At 43.8% G+C, this 9,088-nt stretch overlaps 1 long non-coding RNA gene across 1 annotated transcript; it reads right to left on the reverse strand.

Moving 5' to 3' along the window:
• Positions 1–2,704: 2,704 nt before the first annotated feature.
• On the reverse strand, positions 2,705–4,954 carry LOC133121620 (uncharacterized). Its single transcript, XR_009708024.1, has 4 exons — positions 4,775–4,954; positions 4,563–4,623; positions 3,614–3,716; positions 2,705–2,757 (listed from the first exon to the last, which is right to left on the reverse strand). It is a non-coding gene; the product is annotated as an uncharacterized LOC133121620 (long non-coding RNA).
• Between the last annotated feature and the right edge of the window lie 4,134 nt (positions 4,955–9,088).

The following is a 9,088-nucleotide window of genomic DNA, read 5'->3' on the forward strand; positions in this document are numbered from 1 at the left end:
GTGCAAGGTCAGCGTTGGACGGGTTGAGGGGGAGGACTCTGGGAAGGATGAGGAGTGGTTGGAACAGACCAGTTAGACTGATCGTCATCCGCTAATCGGCAGTAATGACATGTCTTAGAGCACATTCAAGGTAGGGTGCTTGCATGTTATTTCTTGCTCATTTGCTAGTAATATTCCGCCCCAGAATTTGTGACGTTGTGAATAAGCTCCCATTTGGTGCCTCTGCCTGAAAGCCTCTGGATATACAGAAGGGCAGCAGCATGTAGAGTTAAGATACAAAGTAGGATTTACACCTACTCCCTACTAGGGGCCATGAGATTGGTAAATCAGCCGTAGACATGGTTAATTGATTTGAGAGATGGGAAAGCTTGCTGAAGGACTCAGAGAACGTCATTCCGTGCAGCATACATCAGCAACGCATTCTCTGCGATATGACATCTCTTAGATTCATATAAAATGTGTGATTTTGGTTGGTTACATTGAAAGTATAACATTTTTGTACAATAAGTAGGCATTTAAAGTTTATATTGTTTATTTTTGTGCATTATCAGTCAGGGGTGCCAGTAATTCTGGGGAACACTATATAGACAATTAGCTACATACGTATATATATATTTTCGGAAAATCTAACAATTCAGCTAGCTAGCATAAATGGTGTGAGGTGAGTTTTTTTCCCCCCAAAACGTGCTTACTTGGCAGGCCGTGTCAAGGGATACTGAAATTTCAGGAAGGGGTGATCTATCCCATATAGGTATGCCACCATAAAAGAATGCAGGTCTTCTATAAAATCATCATCGTTTTTGCCAAAACCAGTACCGTCTACAGAATAATCTCAATGTATCTGTGAACAGATAGAGCATCGAGCAGGTGGAGCATCGAGCCAGCTTGAACAGTTTAGATGTGAACTGCTCTCTGTGTCTGGATTGTGAACAACAAGAGTTGGAGAGACCAAGAGGTAGAGAAAGAAAAAGATTTGTTTAAAAATGGAGAGTACAATAGATTCTAATGTGTGTTTTTCATTAAGCAGTGATCAGATTATTATTATTATTTTTTAAATAAAATGTTGATTTTCATTTTAAAGAATTGGATTTTATTTCTGTTACCTCCACCCTTTGGGTTTGCCTAAATTCATTGTGATAATTGACAACCAGCAAAGAAAATCTATAATTACATGGCAAAAGAAAAATGAGCAACAGTGCGAGTGGCGCTGAAAATGCACGGTTCCTGTGAGAAATGACCTGAGCTGCTGCCAGTGCAGGAGGGTTTCAGTTATTCTACCCAGGAATGGCTTCCACTCAAACAACAGAAGCATCATAAGTTACACTGGTCACAGGATATGACCTCACAGGACTGCGTCAGCCACCAACATGCTCAGAATGGCTCAGAAATCATTTCAGTCCTGAAGCTTAGCTATGACACATAACCCAATTTAAATACTCAAGTCAATCCAGGCGACTGTACACCAGCCCACTCAAATCAGCTTCAGGCTCACCCGCGCCATTTTGTTTGTTAAAGAAGATCTTAATGAGTGCTCTAGGCCTCAGTGTGGACATTTAAATTGTATCCTTTGCTGAGCACTTTTTCATGGCACTTTCCAGCTTCCTGTGATGTGTGAAATTCAGTGCGTTCATGCCAAAATGGTCCTTTGGCTTCAGGTCTTACGCCTTGTAATGTGTGTTATGTGCACTCACTGCACATACGCTCATGATGAAAATGCCATGTGCACTTTTTTCAGAGTCCTTGCTGGGAATGCGGAATGAGAGGAGAAACGTACCTGAGGATGTAGACCGCCAGCACTAGGACGGCACCAAGCACGCAGGCCGCAAGCACCCAGGACAAGTGCAAGGTCAGCGTTGGACGGGTTGAGGGGGAGGACTCTGGGAAGGATGAGGAGTGGTTGGAACAGACCAGTTAGACTGATCGTCATCCGCTAATCGGCAGTAATGACATGTCTTAGAGCACATTCAAGGTAGGGTGCTTGCATGTTATTTCTTGCTCATTTGCTAGTAATATTCCGCCCCAGAATTTGTGACGTTGTGAATAAGCTCCCATTTGGTGCCTCTGCCTGAAAGCCTCTGGATATACAGAAGGGCAGCAGCATGTAGAGTTAAGATACAAAGTAGGATTTACACCTACTCCCTACTAGGGGCCATGAGATTGGTAAATCAGCCGTAGACATGGTTAATTGATTTGAGAGATGGGAAAGCTTGCTGAAGGACTCAGAGAACGTCATTCCGTGCAGCATACATCAGCAACGCATTCTCTGCGATATGACATCTCTTAGATTCATATAAAATGTGTGATTTTGGTTGGTTACATTGAAAGTATAACATTTTTGTACAATAAGTAGGCATTTAAAGTTTATATTGTTTATTTTTGTGCATTATCAGTCAGGGGTGCCAGTAATTCTGGGGAACACTATATAGACAATTAGCTACATACGTATATATATATTTTCGGAAAATCTAACAATTCAGCTAGCTAGCATAAATGGTGTGAGGTGAGTTTTTTTCCCCCCAAAACGTGCTTACTTGGCAGGCCGTGTCAAGGGATACTGAAATTTCAGGAAGGGGTGATCTATCCCATATAGGTATGCCACCATAAAAGAATGCAGGTCTTCTATAAAATCATCATCGTTTTTGCCAAAACCAGTACCGTCTACAGAATAATCTCAATGTATCTGTGAACAGATAGAGCATCGAGCAGGTGGAGCATCGAGCCAGCTTGAACAGTTTAGATGTGAACTGCTCTCTGTGTCTGGATTGTGAACAACAAGAGTTGGAGAGACCAAGAGGTAGAGAAAGAAAAAGATTTGTTTAAAAATGGAGAGTACAATAGATTCTAATGTGTGTTTTTCATTAAGCAGTGATCAGATTATTATTATTATTTTTTAAATAAAATGTTGATTTTCATTTTAAAGAATTGGATTTTATTTCTGTTACCTCCACCCTTTGGGTTTGCCTAAATTCATTGTGATAATTGACAACCAGCAAAGAAAATCTATAATTACATGGCAAAAGAAAAATGAGCAACAGTGCGAGTGGCGCTGAAAATGCACGGTTCCTGTGAGAAATGACCTGAGCTGCTGCCAGTGCAGGAGGGTTTCAGTTATTCTACCCAGGAATGGCTTCCACTCAAACAACAGAAGCATCATAAGTTACACTGGTCACAGGATATGACCTCACAGGACTGCGTCAGCCACCAACATGCTCAGAATGGCTCAGAAATCATTTCAGTCCTGAAGCTTAGCTATGACACATAACCCAATTTAAATACTCAAGTCAATCCAGGCGACTGTACACCAGCCCACTCAAATCAGCTTCAGGCTCACCCGCGCCATTTTGTTTGTTAAAGAAGATCTTAATGAGTGCTCTAGGCCTCAGTGTGGACATTTAAATTGTATCCTTTGCTGAGCACTTTTTCATGGCACTTTCCAGCTTCCTGTGATGTGTGAAATTCAGTGCGTTCATGCCAAAATGGTCCTTTGGCTTCAGGTCTTACGCCTTGTAATGTGTGTTATGTGCACTCACTGCACATATGCTCATGATGAAAATGCCATGTGCACTTTTTTCAGAGTCCTTGCTGGGAATGCGGAATGAGAGGAGAAACGTACCTGAGGATGTAGACCGCCAGCACTAGGACGGCACCAAGCACGCAGGCCGCAAGCACCCAGGACAAGTGCAAGGTCAGCGTTGGACGGGTTGAGGGGGAGGACTCTGGGAAGGATGAGGAGTGGTTGGAACAGACCAGTTAGACTGATCGTCATCCGCTAATCGGCAGTAATGACATGTCTTAGAGCACATTCAAGGTAGGGTGCTTGCATGTTATTTCTTGCTCATTTGCTAGTAATATTCCGCCCCAGAATTTGTGACGTTGTGAATAAGCTCCCATTTGGTGCCTCTGCCTGAAAGCCTCTGGATATACAGAAGGGCAGCAGCATGTAGAGTTAAGATACAAAGTAGGATTTACACCTACTCCCTACTAGGGGCCATGAGATTGGTAAATCAGCCGTAGACATGGTTAATTGATTTGAGAGATGGGAAAGCTTGCTGAAGGACTCAGAGAACGTCATTCCGTGCAGCATACATCAGCAACGCATTCTCTGCGATATGACATCTCTTAGATTCATATAAACTGTGTGATTTTGGTTGGTTACATTGAAAGTATAACATTTTTGTACAATAAGTAGGCATTTAAAGTTTATATTGTTTATTTTTGTGCATTATCAGTCAGGGGTGCCAGTAATTCTGGGGAACACTATATAGACAATTAGCTACATACGTATATATATATTTTCGGAAAATCTAACAATTCATAAATGGTGTGAGGTGAGTTTTTTTCCCCCCAAAACGTGCTTACTTGGCAGGCCGTGTCAAGGGATACTGAAATTTCAGGAAGGGGTGATCTATCCCATATAGGTATGCCACCATAAAAGAATGCAGGTCTTCTATAAAATCATCATCGTTTTTGCCAAAACCAGTACCGTCTACAGAATAATCTCAACGTATCTGTGAACACAACATTGTTTTCCATTTACTGTCAGGCAGGGCATTTACACTCACCAGATGGCATCTCACTCCCAGAGCCATCGCCAGACTCTGTGATGAAGGGGTCGAAGGGGTTCTACAAAATAGGATTTCCCAAAGAAAGAGCATTGAAGGGAGATGGGGAAAGGTGGGGAGAGAGGGGATGGGTTAGCTGAAATGCCCGTCTATTCTGCAGGACACGATGTGTAAAACTGAAACACATTTGGCCAGACGGAGCGTTCACTTACAGAGGAGGAGTGAACGTCACTGGAGGCACTGGGTTCTGGAGCTGGAGGAGAAAGGGCCTGCAGTCACTCCACTACTCCAACCTTCCACCGTGCACGACCAGCTGTGTGGTGCTCACACGCATCAGAGATACAGTGTGCACTACCAGCTGTGTGGTGCTCACACGCATCAGAGATACACCATGCACTACCAGCTGTGTGGTGCTCACACGCATCAGAGATACAGTGTGCACTACCAGCTGTGTGGTGCTCACACGCATCAGAGATACACCGTGCACTACCAGCTGTGTGGTGCTCACACGCATCAGAGATACACCGTGCACTACCAGCTGTGTGGTGCTCACACGCATCAGAGATACACCATGCACTACCAGCTGTGTGGTGCTCACACGCATCAGAGATACACCGTGCACTACCAGCTGTGTGGTGCTCACACGCATCAGAGATACACCGTGCACTACCAGCTGTGTGGTGCTCACACGCATCAGAGATACACCGTGCACTACCAGCTCCGTGGTGCTCACACGCATCAGAGATACAGTGTGCACTACCAGCTGTGTGGTGTTCACATGCATCAGAGATACAGTGTGCACTACCAGCTGTGTGGTGTTGACACGCATCAGAGATACAGTGTGCACTACCAGCTGTGTGGTGCTCACACGCATCAGAGATACACCGTGCTCTTCCAGCTCCGTGGTGCTCACACGCATCAGAGATACAGTGTGCACTACCAGCTGTGTGGTGCTCACACGCATCAGAGATACAGTGTGCACTACCAGCTGTGTGGTGCTCACACGCATCAGAGATACACCGTGCACTACCAGCTCCGTGGTGCTCACACGCATCAGAGATACAGTGTGCACTACCAGCTGTGTGGTGCTCACACGCATCAGAGATACACCGTGCACTACCAGCTCCGTGGTGCTCACACGCATCAGAGATACAGTGTGCACTACCAGCTGCGTGGTGTTCTCAACTCTTCATGTCTCAGACAGACTCGATGATGTTGAGATCAGGGCTCTGTGGGGGCCATACCATCACTTCCAGGACTCCTGTTTTTCTTTACGCTGAAGACATTGGCTGTATGGTTGGGGTCGTTGTCCTGCTGCAGAATACATTTGGGGCCAATCAGATGCCTCCCTGATGGTATTGTATGATGGATAAGTATCTGGCTGTACTTCTCAGCATTGAGGAGAGCATTAATTCTGATGAAATCCCCAACGCCATTTGCAGAAATGCATCCCCAAACGTGCAAGGAACCTCCACCATGCTTCACTGTTACTTGCAGACACTCATTCTTGTACCACTCTCCAGCCCTTCGGCAAGAAACTGCCTTCTGTTACTGCCAAATATTTCATTTTTCTGCACCCCAGTTCCTCTGTTTTCATCTCTTGGTCTTGTTTCCACGTCAGAGGTATGGCTTTTTGGCCGCAAAAGACTTCTCCACACAGTAGATGGGTGTACCTGGGTCCCACTGGTTACTGCCAGTTCTGAGCTGATGGCAGTGCTGGACATCTTCTGATTGTGAAGGGAAGTAAGCATGTCTTTCATCTGCTGAAGTTTCCTTGGCCGATCACTGCGCCTACGGTCCTCAACGTTGCCCGTTTCTTTGTGCTTCTTCAACAGAGCTTGGACAGCACATCTGGAAACCCCCGTTTGCCTTGACATTTCTGCCTGGGAGAGACCTTGCTGATGCAGTATAACTACCTTGTGTCTTGTTGCTGTGCTCAGTCTTGCCATGGTGTATGACTTCTGACATTAAACCATCTTCAGCAACCTCACCTTGGAAGCAGAGTTTGGCTGTTGTTCACCCAGTTGTAACCCTCCTACACAGCTGTTTCAGTTTCAGTTAATGATTGTGTGTCAACCTACACATTAAATTGATGATCATTAGCTCCTGTTTGGTATAATTAGTTAATCAAACACCTGACTATATGCCTACAAAATCCCTGACTTTGTGCAAGTGTACCTAGAAGAATTGATGCTGGTTTGAACGTAAAGGGTTGTCACACCAAATATTGATTTGATTTAGATTTTTATTCTGTTTACTGACTGCATTTTTTTAATTGATAAAAATAAATTTGTGGCAGGATGAACGGCGGTGGAGTGGACAGATGAGGCCAAGTGATATCCAAACAGTGTTATTTTTATATTTTCCTTTTTTATTTGTTTTTTCCAAAAGTCTGTGCAAATATTACAGACAATCAGACTGAAATCTAGCAGCAGTGGCTAGCATCACCACTAACGATGAACTAAATACAAACAAGTGACTTCAGTTTAAGGTCTGTTCAACTAGAAAAAAAAAAGAAAGAAATTCAGTCAAATGTACCCTTTTCTGTTTACTGCTGCAAATCATCCCTTAACTATTCAACTTTCAGGATAATACCACCTTTTGAATGATTACACCATGAGTATGGTGAAATTAGTATAATTATTTAACGTAGTTGATTTTCTCAAAACCTAATTTTGGACTATAGAACAGGACCGTTTTACTTAGTGCATAGTCATCCTATGACACTAAGAGAGTGTTTGGAGACAATTACATTCTTGTTGTATGCTTTAAGGGCAGGTACAGACATTGATTCAGGTGGTAAGCAAGACACCTAACCCCCAAATGCTCCTGATGAGCTGGTTGATGCCTTGTATGGCAGCCAATCGCTGTTGGTGTGTGGGTGTATATGAATGGGTGAATGAGGCTAAATCTCATTGTTAGAGCCTAAAATTTCACCTTTTTTTTTTGAAGAATTGACTATTTGGGTACTGGTGATTAATGGCCACAAGATGTTGAAAAATTTTAAAAAGGTGTTCAATTGGATTCAGATCTGGTGACTGGGAAGGCCACTGAAGAACATTGAACTCATTGTCATGTTCATGAAAGTTTGAGTTTCAGTTATGTGAGAAGTAGCCATTAGAACAGGGGTCGGCAACCCTGGTCCTGGAGAGCCGCTGGCTTTTGTTGTTACGTGGCATTAATTGATCAATGAAAGCCGTTGATTACACAGTTAACTCACCTCACCTGGTTTCTTGGGTCTCAATCGGTTGCTTATTTTAAGGTGGAGACGAACACAGCACACCCTGCGGCTCTCCAGGACCAGGGTTGTCGACCCCTGCATTAGAAGATGGGTACATTGTAGTCATGAAGGGATGCACATGGATAGCAACAATACTCAAATGGGCTGTGGCATTCAAGCAATGATTGATTGGTATAAACATAACTGCTGCTCACTGGATACTTTCTGTTTTTCGTGAAAATCCCAAGAGATCAGCAGTTACAGAAATACTCAAACCAGCCCATCTGGCACCAACAATTCTATGGTCAGTTTTTCCCCATGATGGTGGATGATGGATTTTTTCTGCTGGCTGTGAACATTAATTGAAGCTCCTGACCTGTATCGGCATGATTTTCTGCTTTGCACTGCTGCCACATGATTGACTCTTCCTAATAAAGTGCTCAGTGAGTGTATATACCAGGGGTGCACAAACATCTTTAGGATAGACTTGCAGTCATATACAGTTGAGTTAGTTAATTAATTAATTAAGAGCAGAAGTTGTCACAAAATCCTGAAACAGACAATAGAGTACAATAGAATCATTACAGTAAGAATAGTAAATCGCTGTAAACAGTAAATTACAACTGAATACTCAGGGGGAAATGGTGGCCAAAGACGGGGCGGTACACCTGTGGTAGTTCTAAGCTGTGAGGCCAGCAATTTCTGTCCCTTAAAGGGTCGGGGGATGCACGGCTCTTGTAATCTGGTGCGAAGGGAACCCATGGGCGTTACGGCGCTGGTTCCTGCCAAATTAGCTCTAAGGAGCCCAGTTAATGCTACGCCGACCTGGGCTCACAACTATCATGGCAGGTTTGCATGTATTGTGTTGACTGGAGCCTCAGCCTCTGAGTTCTCCACCGAACTGAGATTTCAGCAGTAATGCTAAATTCCGTCATTGGGTTAGCGTGGGGTTTTACAGTTGGTGACCCCGATGTGATCAAATTTTCATTCCGACGTGATCAAATTTCATTACGTGATCTAATTTTCATTCATATCAGATTTGTCCGACGTGATCGTAATTTTCATTCATATCAGATTTGTCCGACGTGATGGTAATTTTCATTTATATAAGATTTGTCTGCCGATGTGATCAAATTTCATGCATGTGTGTGGAATCTGGAGTTTTACAGTTGGTAAGCTCAACGTGAACAGCTTTCATCCATGTAAGATTCGTCTGCCGAGGCTTACAATGGGTGAGGTGTCTGAAGTTTGTCCCTTCTGGTGGTGTTGTTGCATCCCGGCATAATACCCGTTACCGCGGGTGTGT

Source organism: Conger conger, chromosome 1, assembly GCF_963514075.1.
Source record: "Conger conger chromosome 1, fConCon1.1, whole genome shotgun sequence".
NCBI lineage: Eukaryota > Metazoa > Chordata > Actinopteri > Anguilliformes > Congridae > Conger > Conger conger.